This window comes from Schistocerca cancellata, chromosome 3 (genome assembly GCF_023864275.1).
Source record: "Schistocerca cancellata isolate TAMUIC-IGC-003103 chromosome 3, iqSchCanc2.1, whole genome shotgun sequence".
Lineage (NCBI taxonomy): Eukaryota > Metazoa > Arthropoda > Insecta > Orthoptera > Acrididae > Schistocerca > Schistocerca cancellata.
In genome coordinates this window covers 912,786,882-912,809,532 of record NC_064628.1, presented here as the reverse complement: position 1 = coordinate 912,809,532, position 22,651 = coordinate 912,786,882, and the positions used below count along the sequence as shown (strand labels likewise).

The 22,651-nt window shown below is 45.5% G+C and overlaps 1 protein-coding gene across 4 annotated transcripts in view; it reads left to right on the top strand.

Annotated features, from left to right (window-relative positions):
* Nucleotides 1-3,612: 3,612 nt before the first annotated feature.
* LOC126175987 (troponin I 3-like) overlaps nt 3,613-22,651 on the top strand; it is a 132,122-nt gene continuing 113,083 nt past the window's right edge. For 2 of the 4 annotated variants that reach the window (XM_049923097.1, XM_049923096.1), the window contains exon 1: nt 3,613-3,764. The gene's annotated coding sequence lies outside the window, so the exon portion shown is untranslated. The remainder of the gene's footprint in view (nt 3,765-22,651) is intronic. The other 2 variants (XM_049923095.1, XM_049923098.1) reach the window with 2 other exon arrangements.

Genomic DNA, 22,651 nt, shown 5'->3' with positions numbered 1-22,651 from the left:
CGACGTCCATCTGAAACGGTGAGGAGGACAGGGAGATGGTCACTACCTATAGGCTCCAGGACATCCACCGTGATGCGACCAAGGAGGTTGGGGGAGGAGAGAATAACATCGGGAGTGGAGTTGGATTCGGGACGGGTGTGCTGGGGGATGGGGATGAGGTCGCCTTGAAGGGTGGAGAGGAACCAATGCCACCACCGTAACTGGGCAGCAGAACGACTATGGATGTTGAGGTCGGCAGCGATCACGTAGGAGGAGAAGGTATGGTCGATGTGGGAGAGGAAGTCGAAGGGAATAGGAGCGTTGGGGCGGACATAGATGGTGGTGCAGCTAACGGTAAGGCCGGGGAAGAAGAGACTAAGGATCAGGTGTTCGGTGGGGTCGGGAAGGAGAGGTTGGAGCCGAACGGGGATCTGGCGGTGGTGCCCTATGGCAACTCCGCCACGCGCAATCGGGAGGGGATTATCAGAGCGGTGGGGGAGGTAGGGCGAAGTGTGGACTGTGAGGTGGGGTTGCAGGAAGGTTTCATTGAGGAGGAAGGCATCCACGCGGTGGGTGGCAAGGGTGTGGAGGAAGAGGTTCTTGTTGGCGGGAAGGGAGCGTACGTTGTTGAAAAGGATACGGTGCTGTCGCACCATGATAGGGATTTAAACAAGGGTGTCAAGACGGGAGAAGGTGAAATGGGCCTGGTTGTTGGAGTAGGTGGCGTACATTTTGAGCTGGAAAACGGAACGGGCAGCGAGGGAGATCTGTTGGAGGGTGTGCGGGCGCTGAAAAGGATGGACATTCTGAAGGACGACAGTGAGGAATATGATGATGTCCTCAGCGGTAGGGGGTGGGCGAAGGGAGTTGCCAGGAGGGGTGGGGGCGTCCAGAGAGTGGACGGGAATGGTGAGTTCGGGAGTGGTAGGAGGGGGTTGGGCCTTACACTTCTGGGAGTAGGTGGGATGAGGGAGGTTACAGGTATTACAGGAGGGGGGGGACTGGAGATTGGGGCACTGCCGTAAAAAGTGGGCTTGCCTACAGTGCGGGCAGGTGGGGGCCTCGCGGCACTCAGATGTTGGGTGCGCATTATACCGCAAGCACCTTTGGCAGTGGAGGGTTTGAGGAGGGTAACGGGAGGGGTCGACTTTGTAACGTTGGTTAAAAAGGAGGGCACCCTCCTTCAGGAGACGGTCTATGGAGGGGGCGTGCTCAGAAAAAACCCGCATAAGGCGGGTGGGGCCAGCAGCGTTGTGGATGCGATGAACCGCATGCACCTCCAGGTGGGGATGGGCCTGAAGCTCCGCCAACACCTCCTCCTCCGTGATCGCCGGACTGAGCCGAGTGATCACGGCGGTGAGGGTCGGCAGTTGGGGTTGGCGGGAGAGAGGTGGGGAAGGAGCAGGGGTGAGGGAGGCATGAGGGCCAAAGCGGGTGACAGGGATGCGGGAAAGGAGGTCTGTGTGGAGGGTAGGGCTGGGGGAGGAAATGAGCACCGATTCACGGCGAGGAGTGAGGAGGGAGATGGGGGCACCAGGACAATGCTGGCGAAGGAAGAGGGTGAGGTTCCGGGCTTCAAGGAGGGAGGGATCAGGACGGGAGAGGAGGTAGCGGTAGGAGGAGGGGGTAGAGGAGGAGGAAGAGGGGGCACGGATGGGCGGGGAGACATCCATGGCATCATGGGTGGGGGAAGGGGGACGAGGCGGAGCCTTTTTGGGAGCAGAGGAGGCAGGGGTGCCACTGGGGGTGGCTGAACACTTCCTGTTTCCTTAAATAACGTAACTAGCCGGCGAATGGTCCGGACACTTGGATGATGTCGTCCAGGATACCGAGCAGCACACGCCCGTTGGGCATTTTGATCACAATAGCCTTACATCAACACGATATCGATCTTTTCCGCAATTGATAAACGGTCCATTTTAACACGGGTAATGTATCACGAAGCAAATACCGTCCGCACTGGAGGAATGTTACGTGATACCACGTACTTATACGTTTGTGACTATTACAGCGCCATCTATCACAAAGCGAAAAAAGTGGTCCAACTAAAACATTCATGTTTCATTGCGTACTACATCAATATGTAATAAAAAATGGGAGTTCCTATTTTAAAAAACGCTGTTGATATTCTTTTGACCTACGGCAGCGCCATCCAGCAGGCCAACCGTAGCGCCATCTGGTTTCCGCCTTCAAGCTAGACGAGTTTCGTTCTTTGTAGTTTTTTCGTTTGATGCTTATTTCGTGAGATATTTGGCCCGGTCACTATCAATGAAGCATCCTGTAGATGCTCGTTCTTTCCGCGCGCTATACGAGATTGGAATAATAGAGAATTGTCAAGCTGGTTCGATAAATACTCTGCCAGACACTTACAAGGAGACGGCACGACCGTGGTGTCGGGGATTTGTCCGAAATTTGGTGTGGTGGAAGAGGACCCCTAACACCTCACGTGGTTAAAATATTAGGACGCACTACTAGGAAAATCCCGAGAAAAATCGATCCAAAGTTTCTTAGGTGTCTTATGAGTGTGAAATTTTAGCCCGTTGATGACCGGCTGTCTGGCGTAGCTGTTTAGGGCTCGGACTCTTATGCCAGAAGTCTCGGGTTCCATTCCTCCTCTGGCACCTTTTTTTTCTTTTGTTTCATTTTCTTTTGTTATTCCACCAATTATTCAGAAAGCTTCCCAAACCTACTTTATCTTTAACAAATTAGTTACGTTATTGAATAAAAATTATTTTATTTTTGCCCAACAACACAATTCATGGCGGTGGGTTTTCCATTTTTCATTGTAAAGTATATGAGGAGAAACATTGGGTTTTTAATCAGAATAACAAAGTCGATTGGGAAACATTCAATTTTTATACATGTAATAATTATAAACAAGAACCGCAGAGGTAATTATCGTAAAAACAAACAAAAGCAATTATTTTTGCGACATATTGCGCAACATATGAAAGCGGATTTTTTTACAATCACAGGGCGTTAGCAATAAATCTGTACAAAAACATGCGCCATTAACATTTACGAAAATGTTTTGAGTTTCTGATAATTTTGAGGCAAACCAGGCATATTGAATCACGTCTCGGAATATTGGTGACGATAACTGATGGTGAATTATAGAATGAATTTTTGTACAATCTTCCCGGGAATTAATTTCACGATTCTCCTGTAACAGTGCGCTGCAATTTTGCAAGCAAAAAAAAAAAAAAAAAAAAAAAAGTGCTGGAGGAGGAATCCAACCCGAGACCTTTGGCGTAATGGTCCGAGCGCTAAGCATGTAGAGCAGACGGCAGCAGAGCGAAGCTCTAACATTCTACACTCATATGACACCTAAGAAACTTTGGATCGATTTTCCTCGGGATTTTCCTAGTAGTGCGTCCTAATATGTTAGCCACGTGAGGTGTTAGGGGTCCTCTTTCACCACACAAAATTGCGGACAGATCCCCGACCCCGCGGTCGTGCCGCCTCCTTGTTAGATGCGACTTGCAGAGCATCCACGTAGACGCGGTTGCAGCGCGCGCAGAGGCGCGGCCGGTGCAGCTGCCGCAGCTCGGGCGGCGCCTTGTGCAGCGGGCAGCGCGCCGAGAAACCAGATCCAGGGGGCCGCCGCGTCCTCCTACACCCCGGTCGCGTTTCGGCGCCGGGTATTTCGGCCGGCCAATGGGGAGCCGGCGCGGGGCTCGCGACGCCGCGCGGCGCCCCCGCCGCCGCCAGTCGGGCTCCAACCCACCTCCTGGCAGGTCACTCGTGCTCTGTCTGCGGCCGACTCCCCTCATCCTCAAGAGCAGGTGAGTGCCGCCGCCGAGCACACCCGCACAGTGGGGACGCGATAACGTATCACTGGGAACCGTTGAGGTACCTGAACACTCGACTTAACGGATATCTAGTGGCAATGAAAAATTTTTTTTCTCAGGCCGGACGCGATCCCATGTTTCCTGCTCATTGCGAACCGTCGTCTCAATCATTAGGCTACCTGACAACTCCTCGTTCAATTGCGTTACATCTTTATCGAGCCATTCATTTCACTCCACATATATTCCTTGTGGTGCGGTAGAACTCCGCCGACCACCGGCTCCGTTCCTCGACTGGTGCTGTTCGCACCTGCAAGTAGCAGTGTTCTTTCTGATATCGTATGTGAAAACACCGGTAACAATGAAAGTTCGACAGTCGACGACCATCTGAAAGATTGCATCCCAGACAACTACAGTCTATTGTGACAGTGAAGACAATTTAATCCCGACACACTGACGAGTGAAAGGAAATCTTGGCTAAAACTCTGCACCTCGCCGCTGCAATATATATATATATATATATATATATATATATATATATATATATATATATATATATGACTCTGAGCACTATGCGACCTAACATCTGAGATCATCAGTCCCCTAGAACTTAGAACTACTTAAACCTAACTAACCTAAGGACATCATACACATCCACGCCCGAGGCAGGATTCGAACCTGCGACCGTAGCGGTCGCGCGGTTCCAGACTATATATATATATATATATATATATATATATGTGTGTGTGTGTGTGTGTGTGTGTGTGTGTGTGTGTGTGTGTGTGTGTTCTCCTGCAACTAAGGGGAATGGGCCCTTAACTGTAACTGTGTTTTCATCTCGTCCCTTAAAAAGTTAATTTGACGACAATGAGGAAACATATTTTCCTGAACGTTAGCAGTAAAGATACGTCTCGTAAATCCACTGTACATAGTCGCACGCCTAGAAACTACTGCACGAATGAGAACTGCATCGTGCTGTTAACACGCACAAAAAAAATGATTCAAATGGCTCTGAGCACTATGCGACTTAACTTCTGAGGTCATCAGTCGCCTAGAACATATTAAACCTAACTAACCTAAGGACATCACAGACATCCATGCCCGAGGCAGGATCAGAACCTGCGACCGTAGCGGTCGCTCGGTTCCAGACTGTAGCGCCTACAACCGCACGGCCACTCCGGCTGGCTAAAACGCACAAATTATACGCATGAGCCGGCTTTGATAGGTTTTCATACGCAACTGTGCAGTCGTTTCTATTCAGCCAAGGAGTCGCATAGTACAGTATCGAATGACTTCATATCCTAATAGTGACACATGCTGTAAAATTTCCTTCTGGAAGACGACGTTGTTCTCCTTAGTGCCAAAACAGCAATTCTCTGATACTGTCGTAAGATGCTCACCATGACACTAGGCACTGTTAGTAAAATAAAATTCTTCTGTCTTGCTCGAAAACTGTTTTTGTTTATATATGAGCAGTTTCAATGGCTCACACACTACCATCATCAGATGTAAAATACTTGACTACAAACTGGGTGTCAGTGTCATGAGAAGCATACGACTTGAGTCTGCCGCTTATAATAATGCAAAAATGGTTGAAATGGCTCTGAGCCCTATGGGACTTCTTCTAAGGTCATCAGTCCCCTAGAACTTAGAACTACTTAAACCTAACTAACCTAAGGACATCACACACATCCGTGCCCGAGGCAGGATTCGAACATGCGACCGTAGCGGTCGCGCAATTCCAGACTGAAGTACCTAGAACCGCTCGGCCACACTGGCCCGCTATGATAATGCAGTTCATACTGATACGCTCTTCGCAACCAAGGATTATATATCTGCTGGTTGTTAATAAGGCATTGAAACTAGACATATCTTAACAAAAAAAAAAATATTACGAGCTGAACATGACATTTTCATTTCATTAAAAGTACTAAAATCGCTACATTCCAGCGACGATGCTACCATTTGAGATATTTTTGTTGACTGAAAAATTCCGGAAGAAATATTTCAGGGCAGCATATAGCTAATACCATGACATTTAATAGTGAGATGAGCCAAGGAATCGTTTCAGCGACGTACGAATTGCGAAAAATGGGGTTTTCTTCCCAATTTATAGCCTGATACACATAGCATTAGCCTCTAGCTCACCTTCACATTTCTTTTATTTTCAAAACGATACGAAGCGTTAAATGTGTTAGTTTACTTAATGATGCACCAAAACTTTAAGACTCATTCTCTGTTTCGTGTATGACAAGCAAATATTTCATTCTGTGGTACGACTATAAATTTTTCGAAGGAATTTTCAGTGGTGGAAAGCAGTGTTCACCAAAGACGTCTCTATTGCTCGGTTTCCCTCACACAGTTTCTCTAAGACCCGTGCAAAACACAACGGAAGGACTGAAATACTAGTTTCTTTCCGGATAGTGATTACAAGAGGGTTTAAAGAGCTGATGTTCTCAACATCCAACTTTCCGCCTTACGATAGTAACCCCAGTTGCCTGAAACGAAGGAGTCCTGCGCAAATACAGTTTTACTACACTTGGTCTTAATTTTGTATCGAATTCACACAAGAGTTTTCTTGCTAGGAATGACATATGGTCCGACGAAAATAAATATTTTCGGCTGGACTGCGAGTGAGCAACAATCGGTTCTGCAGCCTCGCCACCGTTAAGATTCGTTATGTGTGTATTCTGTGTCGGTGTGTTGTGCCAACATGTGTGTCAAAAAAGATGGAGGGCTGTGGTTTTTCCTTATAAGCGCAGGTGTTGGTCGCCGTAGCAGTCCATTTGGCGGCAGTGATGATGGCAGCCGAGTATTTCTAGATACAGGCTTGTCACACATAGCACGCCTTTGCACATAACTTCCCTCCACTTCTTTACCGCTGTGAATTGCGATGGATTTCCTAACTGACCGTTTCCTGCTGCAAGTCCAATACGTAAATATCTTTCTTTGAAACGGTCAGGCCGGCCGCTGTGACCGAGCGGTTCTAGGCGCTACGGTCGCAGGTTCGAATCCTGCCTCGGGCATGGATGTGTGTGATGTCATTAGGTTAGTTAGGTTTAAGTAGTTCTAAGTCTAGGGGACTGATGACCTCAGATGTTAAGTCCCATAGTGCTTAGAGCCATTTGAACCATTTGAATCGGTCATGTCTGTGTGCATCTTCTTCTTTGACTGTCTCAAACACATTTGTGGGCGTTTGTCGAGGTACTAACATGCAGTACTCATTGTTGCTCCTTTCCCTATCACCTATGGTTCTCTGTATATTCAGCATTCGTTACTGATTGTTCTCCCCAGATGCTGATAGTAGTAGACAGATAACGAGTTGTCATTCAGCTAATCCCAGCTTTGTTGTGGTTTCAGTTTGTCGCAAAGAGCAAAGATCTTGTGTCCACTGCAGAGAGAAAGCGACCTGCAGACAGTCATCGCCATTCCTTAATTCTTATTATTATTGACAACAACAACAACGCGCGTAACCGTCTTCTGTCAGCGTGGAAGATATCATAGCGGCACATCACTAATTTTCTCACCTATCTTTCTTAATCGGAATACAAGTGTTATAAAATTACACTGTGCGGATGAACAAAGAGCTAAAATAATGTTTAGGAACAGGAGGCATAACTCGGGATGATGCAGATAAATCTTGTATCTTTAGCCAAACTACAGGAATGGAAGCGATGGTAACGAAAAAGTCCTTTCTTTATTTTTCATTCCAGGCGAGCTGCTAGTGGGGCAAATGGAGTCTCAGTGGGGAATATTAGGCAGGATATTTTCAGTTCCACCATTTGCTGTATAACCAATGGAAACCTCCCGAAAATCGTGATCAGAAACGGTGGGGACTATTTTTATATTGCGATCTACTGCTGTTCGTAAGTAATTTCGAAGGAAGCAATCCACTACGAGAGACCGATGTCCCATCAGTTTAACGTACTATTTCCTATACCTACAGAAAGTAAATATTAAAATGTTACAAATTACGTGATGTGATGCGGTCTTTCCTGTTTCCAAGCTCTGATGTTAAAAAGACAGCAGCCTACCATTAATCTTAAGCTGTGACATATACTTCAAACGAGTTTTTAATATTTTAGAAACGCTTCTAAGGAATTTATGGCTAGCTGAAAGGACAAAAAAAAGACATCATCAGTGCGCAAGGAAAGGAGGCTCCATGTACGCAGCCACAGCTAAAAGAGTTTGCACTGCCAAGTCATTTACTCAAGCTGCAAAGATTCGAAAGATGTAGAAATACATAAAATTTACCTTAGAAGTGTTTCCACATAAAAGTAGTCAGTACGTGTTAAGTTGTAGTTCATGAAGTAATATGAATATGCTTCATTGCCATTATTTGTTTTCCAATCTTTACGGCAGAATATTCGCTGCGAAAAAGTCAAGTGATTTGTTAGGAAGTTCCGTTACGCTCATTAAATGTCAGAAATTGAGATTTATTGTCAGTGGAATTACCCACAATACCGTACTTTCGTACAGGATCAAACTTGTGATGGGGAATCTATCTCTTTGCCTTTCCCTCTTTCAGATTCTTCCAGAAACGCATATGAATACACATCGTGCCTTGGCTCTGAACTTCACTCTGCTAGAGCACCTCGCCAACTTTGCTTAATGTCACACATGCTCTGCGACATACCCAGATACACTAGCAACAGTTGTGGAAAGAAATGGCCCCAGAACCTCCGTGACAGATAAAATTTAAGTGCCGCACAATACTCCTAACCCACCACTTTAGAGGTTAGAACAATTCGCAAACATTAAAGACAAACAGGTACAGGAAACGCATTCTGTAGACCCTCATTTTCTCCACCACACTGGAGCATTCTGGAATCCGACGGACACACCCTAGTGGTTCGTCAAAAATTCAAATCACATCGGAGTGTCGTCATTCTAGGTAGTTATTTTCTTTCACCTGGGCCGTAATATGTTCTCAGATGTCTGAGTGGTACAGAGCTGCTCGATAAAGATAATAGTCAGCATCAAATGCTGACCAGATGCATGCGTTTAATCATATCAGTGCAGGCTCCACCGAAGAGTGTAACGCGTGATTCTGCTTAGCCCTATTGGCATTATTTGGTTTAATCGTTGTCGGTTCATACTCGAGTTGTAATACTAACACTATCGCATTAATCGAACACCCTCCTCTCAAACGTTCACTCTTGCGTTGCTTTCGCTAGTTACTCATGTTTGTATTAAAAAAAAATTCTCCGACAGTCAAGAGGGACGAACCATTTGGACGATTACCTGATGAGAGATGGCAGCGAAATCACTTTCTCTAACGAACCCGTTACTAAAGTAACGTACATTTGAAATGCGGTCTTCCATTCTCAAGCACTAGCATTATACTGTTCCTAACAATACGTTACAGTACAAAGGAAATGAGCATGGTAAAATTCGCTGAAGGAAAAAGAAACAAAGTGGCTTGCTTCCATCATGGAAATGTCTGATGTTGATTACGGAAGATCTACATGCACATCTTCTTCCATACTCTGCAAACCACTGTGAATTACGTGGCAGAAGGTACCTCACATTTTGTCCCCAGTACGTTGTCCCCGATGGTGAGTGTTCATCGGAGGTGAGGGTATCATCTGGAATGCCCCAGGGAAGTGTGGTAGGCCAGCTGTTGTTTTCTATCTACATAAATGATCTTTTGGATAGGGTGGATAGCAATGTGCGGCTGTGGTGTACGGGAAGGTGTCGTCGTTGAGTGACTCTGTAGGAGGATACGACATGACTTGGACAGGATTTGTGATTGGTGAAAAGAATGGCAGCTAACTCTAAATATAGATATATGTAAATTCATGCAGATGAATAGGAAAAAGAATCCCGTAATGTTTTAATACTCCATTACTAGTGTAGCGCTTGGCACAGTCACGTCGACTGAATATTTGGACGTAACATTGCAAAGTGATATGAAGTGGGACGAGCATGTAATGGCAGTTGTGGGGAAGGCGGATAGTCGTCTTCGGTTCATTGGTAGAATTTTGGGAAGATGTGGTTCATCTGTAAAGCAGACCGCTTATAAAACACTAATACGACCTATTCTTGAGTACTGCTCGAGCGTTTGGGATCCCTATCAGGTCGGATTGACGGAGGACATAGAAGCAATTCAGAGGCGGGCTGCTAGATTTGTTACTGATAGGTTTGATTATCACGCGAGTGTTACGGAAATGCTTCAGGAACCCGGGTGGGAGTCTCTGGAGGAAAGGAGGCGTTCTTTTCGTGAATCGCTACTGAGGAAATTTAGAGAACCAGCATTTGAGGCTGACTGCAGTACAATTTTACTGCCGCCAACTTATATTTCGCGGAAAGACCGCAAAGATAAGATAAGAGAGATTAGGGCTCGTACAGAGGCATATAGGCAGTTACTTTTCCCATCGTTCTGTTTGGGAGTGGAACAGGGAGAGAAGATGCTAGTTGTGGTACGAGGTACCCTCCGCCACGCACCGTATGGTGGATTGCGGAGTACGTATGTAGATGTAGATGTCACATGTATGAAGCGCACCAAGGTTGTCGCGGTATACGCAGCGTCTGCCAGTTTTTGGCACATCCGTGGGGCGTGCTGTCACTGGTCAAACTGACGTGTCACCAGTCGTGCTGCCCTCTTTTGTATAAGGCCAATAACCCCTGTCGGATCTGTTTCTTACGGGTCCCACACAAGCGGACAAAATTCCAGCATGTATCGCACGAGTGTTTTGGATGTCACATGTATGCCCGAGGCAGGATTCGAACCTGCGACCGTAGCGCCTAGAACCGCTCGGTCACAGAGGCCGGCCTGACCGTTTCAAAGAAAGATATGGGACTTGCAGCAGGAAACGGTCAGTTATGAAATCCATCATTCACAGCGGTAAAGAAGTGGAGGGAAGTTATGTGCAAAGGCGTGCTATGTGTGACAAGCCTGTATCTAGAAATACTCGGCTGCCATCATCACTGCCGCCTAATGGACTGCTATGGCGACCAACACCTGCGCTTATAAGGAAAAACCACAGCCCTCCATCTTTTTTGACACCCATGTTGGCACAACACACCGACACAGAATACACACATAACGAATCTTAACGGTGGCGAGGCTGCAGAACCGATTGTTGCTCACTCGCAGTCCAGGCGAAAATATTTATTTTCGTCGGACCATATGACATTCCTAGCAAGAAAACTCTTGTGTGAATTCGGTACAAAATTAAGACCAAGTGTAGTAAAACTGTATTTGCGCAGGACTCTTTCGTTTCAGGCAACTGGGGTTACTACCGTAAGACGGAAAGTTGGATGTTGCGAACATCAGCTCTTTAAACCCTCTTGTAATCACTATCCGGAAAGAAACTAGTATTTCAATCCTTCCGTTGTGTTTTGCACGGGTCTTAGAGAAACTGTGTGAGGGAAACCGAGCAATAGAGACGTCTTCAGCGAACACTGCTTTCCACCACTGAAAATTCCTTCGAAAAATTTATAGTCGTACCACAGAATGAAATATTTGCTTGTCATACACGAAACAGAGAATGAGTCAAATGGTTCAAATGGCTCTGAGGACTATGGGACTCAACTGCTGTGGTCATAAGTCCCCTAGAACTTAGAACTACTTAAACCTAACTAACCTAAGGACAGCACACAACACCCAGCCATCACGAGGTAGAGAAAATCCCTGACCCCGCCGGGAATCGACCCCGGGAACCCTGGAGTGGGAAGCGAGAACGCTACCGCACGACCACGAGATGCGGGCAAGAATGAGTCTTAAAGTTTTGTTGCATCATTAAGTAAACTAACACATTTAACGCTTCGTATCGTTTTGAAAATAAAAGAAATGTGAAGGTGAGCCAGAGGCTAATACTATGTGTATCAGGCTATAAATTGTGAAGAAAACCCCATTTTTCGCAATTCGTACGTCGCTGAAACGATTCGTTGGCTCATCTCACTATTAAATGTCATGTGGACTGACTGCGGTTTCGCTTTATCCTGTCAAAGCTGTGCGCCTGCTACACCTACGAATGAGGCTATGTGACCAGTTCGTTTCATATCGCCACAAACTGATAGATCGAGGTATTTGTTTGGGCTGACTGATTCAAATGGCGATTCACTGAAATTGCAGTCCCCGTGCCAACTTCGAAAACTTATTAAGATCTGAATGGATTTTGAGCAGATTCGTCCAGATAATACTTCATTATAGGTAACGGCACCACCTGCATGACAGGTGAGGTATTAGTATAGTCTGCCGTGTCAGTGGTACGCGACACCAACAGCAGGGGCCGCGGGCGCTTCTCGAGCTACTTCCACATCTGTCGATGACTCGCCGTCCGAGGTCGGATATCGTGTGTTGGGTTGGCCACCTCCGGCGCCCGCTGGCTGGCGCGCCGTGCCGATTGCTAAAGTTAGCGCCAACAGAAATATATCGCGGCCGCGAGTCAAAAATGGCGGCCGCCCGCGCCTGCGGCTGGAAAACCGGGGAAGGGAGACGGTGACGGTCGCCGCCCGCCACCAACCGCCCACGCACAACCGCTGGAGACACCCCCGCCACCGCCCCGCGTAACAAGCCGGCTCCAGGCCGACTGCGAGGAACCAAACTTCTGGCGACAGCACGTGTCCGCTGCGGAAGCGCCGTTGACTACGAGTCCAGAGACACTACGTCACGCGGACTTCTCTCTCATTTCTTAAATTTATATGTTTTGACGGTGCCATTATGGCCTTATCACTTTAGGGCATGGTGTAAAAAAGATCTGAGGATGGTCATTACGCCGGCCGGAGTGGCCGTGCGGTTCTGGGCGCTGCAGTCTGGAGCCGAGCGACCGCTACGGTCGCAGGTTCGAATCCTGCCTCGGGCATGGACGTGTGTGATGTCCTTAGGTTAGTTAGGTTTAATTAGTTCTAAGTTCTAGGCGACTGATGACCTCAGCAGTTAAGTCACATAGTGCTCAGAGCCATTTGAACCATTTTTTTAATTTTTTTTTTTATGGTCATTACGGACTGAAACCGGTCATCGTCTAATGAATTCATGTTGTGATTGACAGTATTTGATCACTGTTTGTATACGCGACCATGTCGCAGTTGGTGAGATTAGTTTCTTCTTCCTCTTATTCTTCTTTCGTATGCTTATATTACGGCAGGTATCGGCTGGATGTTCTCCACTTTCATCTGCCCTGTGCCTCTTCTTTAACCTGCCGATAATTTGGTCCATTTACAGCAGTATTTAACATTTCTTCTTCCCCCCTCCAGTCTCTTCTTCGCAATCTTTCCTTTAACGACTCTTCCTTCGCAATGTGTATGCCTGTCATGACGATTTCCTCATAACCATTGCAATAGTTTCGTTTCCTCTCACATTCTTAGAAGTACTCCTCATCCGCTATTCTGTCAACCAGCTCCATTTTCAGCACGTTTCTCCACAAACACATTTCAAAACGATCCAAGCCTGCCATAGTTTTTCCTAATTTTGGAAGTCAGTCATGTAGAAATGTCTAAATGATAAAACCTCCTGTATTTAACCGTTCTTATATTTAGGCTGTAAAGCCATTCTCAAGTGATTCATTATTGTCCTATGGCACTTAACTCACATTCGAGGGCGCCCATACCCGAGGAAGGGAAGAAAATAGTTTTTTTCTTTGTTTTACATGGCTGCACGTTCAGAGACCGTGAATAGTTACAATTGAAAGAGAAACAGCCCTCGGTCACTATATTTTTAACAAATTAACCTGGTTTCAACACTGCCAGGAGTGTCTTCTTCAGAATTTAAAACAAAGATTGACCTATATTCTATAACATGGTCACAGAATAATGACTAAAAACGTATGATAGGGTATAAGTACGGAATCATCGTAAAAGCCTGACAGTACTTATATGTCATTTATAAAATAATAAATATGCCAAAAGGGCATGAGTCCGTTTTGCAACCTGCAGTACGCAAGTAACGAGCAGCTCTTAGTTGCTCGCCATCACAGTTTTCTTGATCTTAAATAGCTTTGTGACTCATGCCCTTTTGGCACATTTATTATTTTATAAATGACATATAAGTACTGTCAGTCTTTTACGATGATTCCGTACTTATCCCCTATCATACTTTTTACTCATTATTCTGGGACCATGTTATAGAATATAGATCATTCTTTGTTTTAAATTCTGAAGAAGACACTCCTAGCAGTGTTGAAACCAGGTTAATTTGTTAAAAATGTAGTGACCGCGAGCTGTTTCTCTTTCAATTGTGTAGTAAGGTGTTTTTCTTTCAGTATTGCACACGTTTTCAACTGGGTCGGAACTCGAACTTTTTTGTGGCTACTTACAAGTCCCCATGCGTTTTGCTGTGTATTAGAAATACTCCATAGCCCTATGTCTAGGAACTCTCCTCCTCGTCCCCCACCCCCCACCCCCCTACAAACTATCTTATAGGCGCCCTTGGCCACACTGCATGCCACAGCACATGCCACGAGTATTGCATATGATCTTCTTGAACTCTACTGCGATGTACAATGTGACTCCTCAGTACCCTATGACAATAATGAATCACTTGAAAACGGCTGCAGACCCAGAATTACAATACTCTCCAAGAGGAGACCAAACAACAGTCAGATACAGAAAGTTTTGTCATTTTTACTGTCAAATATCGTCCCTCTTGTGTTTTGCCGGCCGGTGTGTCCGAGCGGTTCTAGGCGCTTCAGTCTGGAACCAATCGACCGCTATGGTCGCAGGTTCGAATCCTGCCTCGGGCATGGATGTGTGTGATGTCCTTAGGTTACTTACGTTTAAGTAGCTCTAAGTTCTAGGGGACTGATGACCTCAGATGTTAAGTCCCATAGCGCTCAGAGCCATTTGAACCATTTCTTGCGTTTTGACTGTCCATGATTCGCTGCCGTACGATATTGCACTCCAGACAGAACATTTCGCGAATCTCTTCCTTATTTTCATCGGAAATATTGTCGCTGTCAGCATGCCTATCTCCTTTTCAAATGCTGTTTTACTCATAGACATTCCATTTCTTATTTCCTCCACATAGCTTCCATTTTCTACCGCCAAACTTTCTAAGTTTCTAAAACACTCTACTTGTTTTTGGGGTCGTTCCAACGAATGACATTTTGACGGGGCCTTCATGTCTGATGATTCTGATCATTCTTCCCACAATTACAAACCTCTCCATCATAAATTGATAAATTGTACCTCTGCCTCTGATTCAGCCAATGCTGCTTGATCATCTCCATACCAAATTGTCTTTATCCTTTTTCGAAGCGGACACAGATGAGACTCGTGTTAGAACAGGCGTTAAACAACGACGTTGTTTACCATCAACGTTTTCAAATATTTCTGCTGAGAAACTAACGGATAAGGTATTATAAACGGCAGAGGTATAATAATAGGACGAACTTAAACATCGGCCATATATTCTGTCTGTTTCTCACCCTTGAAAGATAGTACTCCTGCCGTCCCGCAATTAGCTCGGTACCGTGCCACCACTTTTGTGAACTACCGGCGTTTCTCGTCTCGCCCCAGGTTTCCACATCGCATTTTTTCCGCTGTAGTTACTAGAATTTTCAGCCCAGTCCCGTTTTGCGATACGCGTGCAAACTTTTTCTGGCTATGGCGTAGTGTTTTGTGTCACACCACACCTATCCATAACTACATAGATCTTTCGTCGTAATTTCAGTTATATTTACGTTTCTAGGTACGTCTACAGTTTTTACACTACATGCTCAAAGGGAGGGAAGAATGCAATACTAGAATTTAGCGTCTCATTGAGAAGGGGCTCATTGGAGCTAAGGCACGAGTTAAGTTGGACAGAGACGCTTCAGGCGCCAGCGGTGATGATCCTCAAGCAATTTCCTCCAGCTGTTTCCGTAAAACTTACAAGAAACCTAGGTTAGGACAGCTGGAAGGCGGATGGTTTGACACCCTCTCCCCACAACGTCTTACCCAGTTCGCTACTTTTATTTTCCCTTCAATAGTCATCTTTATTGCTGTAAGATCTCACTGGGAGGATATGTTCCATCACGCCACGCAGACTAAAACTTTTCCGTCTCGCCGGCAGCTTGGCACCTTTCGTTTTGCCACGTGTTATCCATCCAAAACATGTTTCGGTATATTTCAAACTCTTCTTCCATTTTTGTCATTGTTGTTTATTGTGCTAAAAATACGTTTCCATTTTTTCCAAATATCCATCTATTTCTATTGTATATATGTTAGTTATGAGGATCTTATTGGATATCTATACTAAGGTTTACTTTCTTTGCTTATAACTGACGTTATCACAGCATTCTGGTCGAAAATACACTCCTGGAAATTGAAATAAGAACACCGTGAATTCATTGTCCCAGGAAGGGGAAACTTTATTGACACATTCCTGGGGTCAGATACATCACATGATCACACTGACAGAACCACAGGCACATAGACACAGGCAACAGAGCATGCACAATGTCGGCACCAGTACAGTGTATATCCACCTTTCGCAGCAATGCAGGCTTCTATTCTCCCATGGAGACGATCGTTCCTGTGGAACGGCTTGCCATGCCATTTCCACCTGGCGCCTCAGTTGGACCAGCGTTCGTGCTGGACGTGCAGACCGCGTGAGAAGACGCTTCATCCAGTCCCAAACATGCTCAATAGGGGACAGATCCGGAGATCTTGCTGGCCAGGGTAGTTGACTTACACCTTCTAGAGCACGTTGGGTGGCACGGGATACATGCAGACGTGCATTGTCCTGTTGGAACAGCAAGTTCCCTTGCCGGTCTAGGAATGGTAGAACGATGGGTTCGATGACGGTTTGGATGTACCGTGCACTATTCAGTGTCCCCTCGACGATCAGCAGTGGTGTACGGCCAGTGTAGGAGATCGCTCCCCACACCATGATGCCGGGTGTTGGCCCTGTGTGCCTCGGTCGTATGCAGTCCTGATTGTGGCGCTCACCTGCACGGCGCCAAACACGCATACGACCATCATTGGCACCAAGGCAGAAGCGACTCTCATCGCTGAAGACGACACGTCTCCATTCGTCCCTCCATTCACGCCTGTCGCGACACCACTGGAGGCGGGCTGCACGATGTTGGGGCGTGAGCGGAAGACGGCCTAACGGTGTGCGGGACCGTAGCCCAGCTTCATGGAGACGGTTGCGAATGGTCCTCGCCGATACCCCAGGAGCAACAGTGTCCCTAATTTGCTGGGAAGTGGCGGTGCGGTCCCCTACGGCACTGCGTAGGATCCTACGGTCTTGGCGTGTATCCGTGCGTCGCTGCGGTCCAGTCCCAGGTCGACGGGCACGTGCACCTTCCACCGACCACTGGCGACAACATCGATGTACTGTGGAGACCTCACGCCCCACGTGTTGAGCAATTCGGCGGTACGTCCACCCGGCCTTCCGCATGCCCACTATACGCCCTCGCTCAAAATCCGTCAACTGCACATACGGTTCACGTCCACGCTGTCGCGGCATGCTACCAGTGTTAAAGACTGCGATGGAGCTCCGTATGCCACGGAAAACTGGCTGACACTGACGGCGGCGGTGCACAAATGCTGCGCAGCTAGCGCCATTCGACGGCCAACACCGCGGTTCCTGGTGTGTCCGCTGTGCCGTGCGTGTGATCATTGCTTGTACAGCCCTCTCGCAGTGTCCGTAGCAAGTATGGTGGGTCTGACACACCGGTGTCAATGTGTTCTTTTTTCCATTTCCAGGAGTGTATTTGCGTATTGAATAATGTAGAGAATCGTACAGACCAGGGTGGACCTATTGACAATAGAAGCCACATCTTCACGATACTAAGACGCTGTACCGACTTTAGAGATCATGAACGGAACTAACTATCGTTCCTCGAGGTTTCGATGAGTCATTGTCAGTAGATGCGCCCTAGAAGGAATATTACGCCTGCGACCGAAATTTGGTTGCCTTCTCTTCGGGGCTGAAATTCCCTCCAGGTCACCCGAGTTTATGTTTATACAGTTTTCATAAGCCGTTCAGCGTGAATGCAGGGATAGTTCGTGAAAATAAGACCACAATCCATTCCCATGTCTATTCTTGTCCAAGAGACGTCGAAATCATCTGGAAGACAGATTCTGTTATTCCTTCCACCGTTTTTATCGTTTCCTCCTCTAGTTTCTTCATTCTGAAGAAGTGTGCAACAGTTATAACCTGCACGCCATAAGAGTAACAGAGCTTCCTCGAGAAAGCATATTAGCGCGAAATGATACCCACTAAGTGGATCGCATACAGTAGTGACTGAAAAGGAGAAACTGCAGATCAAGTGAGCAAGAGAAAGTCTTGCATTAGCAGTAGCATCATCATATTGTACTCATAAGATTCTAGTTTTTTTTTTTCGTTTTGTGAAGTTTTCTGGGCATTTAAAGCCTTATCAAGATCTTTTTATCTCTCGAAGAACTGTGCCACGTAACAGCACTTACTCTGATGGCTTTTCGCGTAACTTCTCCATTACAAGATATACACCAAGATATACCTAGGTACTGTTGCGTACTCCAAGGTATACGTCAGTACTGTGCGTTTGCTGATCCGTGTTAGCTAGTCTCGTATCACAACTGCAGGTTGATAAATGCTTTCTTTCCAGCGAATAACAATATACAACCACGAATATTATAAATGAGCGTCCAGTAACTTATCAAAACTCATGGGCAACTAAATTTGTATTCAAAATATCCAATGGTGTACTGCCGGTCTACAGTGTCCAACGGGCACAATATTTTCGGCGATCATACATGTCGCTATCATATCCCCTCAAACAACACTGGCGTAATAGTTTACTGTACCTGAGTTGCCTGAAGTTTCGACAGTGGATATTCCCCAATACATGTGCTTCCAAAATGACATTATCATGTTTCCACCTCGTTTTTATAGTTTGCCAAGAGAGGCACTCCTGTGGTAAAACATTGGACTTGTCAGGACGGTTGTTCATCCTGATTTAGGTTTCCTGTGGTTTCCCTAAACCGCTTATGGTGAATGCCAGGATGATTCTTGACAACAGCACATCCAATTTCCTTCACCATTCTTCATCAAGCAGAGCTAGTGCTCCCTGTCTAACGTGGCGTTAAACCCTAATCTTCCTTCCTTCCGTATAGTTTTCTACAGCTATGTATATATTCCAAAAGACACCATACAGTGCATGGTCAAGGCTACTTTCCATTAGTATTAGCCACTTCACGTAACATTCGCTCGAAAGAGGGAGGGTAAAAGAAGCCTCGGCAAGTGCGCCAGTCTCTTTTGTATCATGATCCCAACATATGATAGAATCATTAAATGCCATAATCTCTCTTATGTTATGATCCTGAAATACGACAGAACTAGAAAAATTATTGAACATTCTTCCTCGCGCACCGATTCTCGAAATTAGGCAACATTGTATAACGAGGACAACGTCGCGTTTCTTCCAGAGATGCTGATCTAAATTTCCTAGGTGCCTCTGATAGACGTTCTGTGTCTTTCGCCGAGCTGTTACGATCCGAGTAGGGCATTCTGAGTTCATTCAACGTCTACTGACTCCAAATACTGGGACAGCGCTTCAGAATAAATCGCACCAACTTCTTCCGTGCTGTTACCCTAACGGAAGCGCTACACTTCGCCATAATTCTCCCAACAATCTGTCTTACATTAGCTATTCCTGCTATTAGTTTTTTGCCCTCGTTTCATTTCATATCACTTCATAGTAACACCCCAAAGATACCACAATAAATATTTGGAACAGTAGAAATATCATGTAGGTTCTGTTATATTTTCTAGGATCTTTCGATCTAGTGCCTCTGTTATCATTCTCATATGTCTCCTCAGAGCGATGTTTCCTTTGAAACTTGTAAATTACGACATAATTATGGTTCTAATTCTGCTTGAAATTCAAGAAACATCTAACGTATCCAATATTACCCAGACAATATTATCAACTTTTCTTAAGCAGGTTCTACAATGAGGTCTTTACAGATGAAACATAAGACAATTTTTGTGAGTTTTAAGACAGCGGAAATCCAATTTATTGATATATTACGGTCCACGGTTCAGATACTTGCTACAGAAAACAGGGCACTTGCATACATGCAGCGATAGTTGTGTCCTTCAGTGCATTTAACAAATTCTAAGAAACCTATCACAGAAGTTAAATCTTCACATCTTGCACTTATGGACCTGAAAATTGGTGCATACTTGAACTGACTCTAATAATATATGACACACCAAAGTTTGATAAAGCGTTTCAAAAGTTCTGTTGTGATTATCGGTTTAGGCATCCGTGTTGTCTTTCAATGTGGAACGAAGAACGTACTATGGAGCTCTGTTTCAGTTTGGGAAAACTTGGTAAATTTCTTGTTCTACTTTCCGTCAGAGAAATCTCAGATAATGTCAAATACTGCTCCGCATCCACCTGTTCGGGAGAACACGCCTAGGTCATGATTAATAAAAGTACCGCAGGATTAATCTGGCTACTACAGAGCGCAAAGCTTGCCAACGAAAACGCAGTCGTCTTTTTCATGGCTGATCTGACGTACATTCAGAGCGCGGGCAGACCATTCTGCCAATACCTTCTGACCCTTGTTACTACAGCCCATTGCGTTCAGTTAAAAAACTCTGTCTCCACACACACGATTCCCCGATATTGTGTCCGTGTCATGCCAGCCTCTGCATGGCGATTGCATTCTATGACTAATCGAGAGAATGACGACCATTCGCCTATGAGGCGCTGACATCGTGTGAAAGCGTTTAATGTATTCGGCCTTACTCAGATGATGACAGAAAATGGTCCAAGCAGCGCATTACCGTGCACTGAGATATGCGGACATGGTGAAGCAGCAATATTTCACTTTTTTTTTCAGTGTAATACTTTTTGAAGGATCCGTGACTCAACGTTATTCATGCAAGAATGTCGCACATTTGGTCTATCCGGTACCACCCAAAGACCACATGCCAGGCCGATATCCTCTAAGAAAGAATTAGCTTAACAGACTCGTGAGTATACGAATATACTTACCAAAACTCGCTATAAACACAGTGAAATCGTTCTTCTTAAAATTTTAAGGCATGTCCCTCGATTCCGCCTAAAAAGGCGTGATGTTGCTGTGGCGTTCAGTCCCGAGATTTCTCTAATGCAACACTCCACACTGGTCTATCCTGCGCAAGATTTAGTCTCCCTCTACATGTATTACCTGCTCCCCCTCCCTGCATTGTCAAATATACCAATCCTCTATGACTCTGGACGTGTCCTATAATCCTATCCCTTCTTTTACTGACCTTACGCCTTTACTCCCCATATTCGACTCAGCACCTCTTCACTGATTATCCGATCTAGCCGTCAAACTTTCAATATTCTTCATAACAACTTATCTCAGATGTCTTCTTTTCTCTGCTTCTCTGAACTGTTTATCGTCCACGTTTCACTTCCTTACAAGGCTACACTCCAAACAAATAATTCGACTTCGGTCATAGGCGGGTTTCTGCTGTCCAAGTAGCAAAACTCATCCGTCACTTTCAATGTCTCATTTCCTAATCGAATTTCCTTACGATCCTCCTAGTTAATTAGATAACGTTCCATTTTCCCTGCCTTGCTTTTGTTTATGCTCATCGTACAACATGTTTTAAGGCTGTATCCGTAGTGCTCAAGTAAGCTCCCCATTTCTTTTCCGTCTCTGACAGAATTGCAAACAAAGTGTTTCATTTCTTCTCCACTGACGTTAATTCCTTTTCAGAATTTCTCTTTGGATTCCTTTGCTGCTTGTTCTACATAGTTCTATATAAAAGTTGAAAAACTTGGAGTATGGGCTACAATCCTCTCTCGCTCTTTTCTGAACTACTGCCTGCCTATCATGCCCTCAACTGGTACAACTGGTTTCTAATTTCTGTTCAGGCTGTACGTAATCCAGAATATAAGGGACGTGATTTTTATATTATGTATACTTTATTTACCGTCCGTATAACTGTCTCCGTAGCCGAAGTAGCTGGTGTGCACTGTTACTATGGCCTGATGAAACCGGTTCAAGTTCTACTGAACAGAAGAGAGAAAGAACGATTTCTGAGTGCCACACTATTCTTCAATGTCGTGTATTAAACCTCGGACCTCTCAGCAGTGTCTCATGCAGTAACGTCATTTTATACAATTGAAGTTCATCCGTCAGTCGGATGGAGACGTTTAGTGCCGAGATGCTGCTGGTGCTGTCGAAGTGCAGTGTGTTGGCGCCCTTCCCCTTCGACATTACACACACCACACTTCAGCGAGCTCTTCGCAGACTTCTACATAGGTCCGCTAGAGACACAACACATACGCACAGTGAAGAAAATATGCCAATGTGAGTGACGGAGAAATCGTTTCTACTGAGACAGTTCAACAATCCCTGTTGAGTCTTCCATCAAATACCACATAACTTTTTTCTTTTCTTTTATACTTTTGTTTGCTTTACTTAGTATGTTAACAGCTTATCATTGTTCATAACTGGAATGAAGTGCTGCTCTACAAACGACATGTAGTCACTATACTACAGGGACGACCGTCTTGTTAAAGAAAGGAAAGAAATTTGCGGTTTAATGTCTCGTCGGAGACCACATCATCAGAAATGTAGCCCAAGCTCGGAGAGAAGCAGGATGAAGAAAGAAACTGGCCATACCTTTCCAAAGGAAATCGCCTTAAGCGATTTAGGGAAACCACGAAAAACCGAAATCAGGACAGCCTAACGGGGATTACAAACACCATTCTCCCAAATCCTGTTATATTGATTTAGAAGCATTTAATGACAAGATGGTGTGATAGACAGTAGTACGATTCGAGTTTTGGCAGCACGAGTGCCTCATCAGACTATCAGTCTAAAACGAGGTGACGTTGCTGCCCAGCTCTCAGGAAAAGACGAACATTTACTATGATCAGCTAAATCCACTGTCTTCCCATAAGAATGTTTGGCACGGTTTATAGCTTTATCTACTGTCGTCATCTGTTCGTAAATGCGAT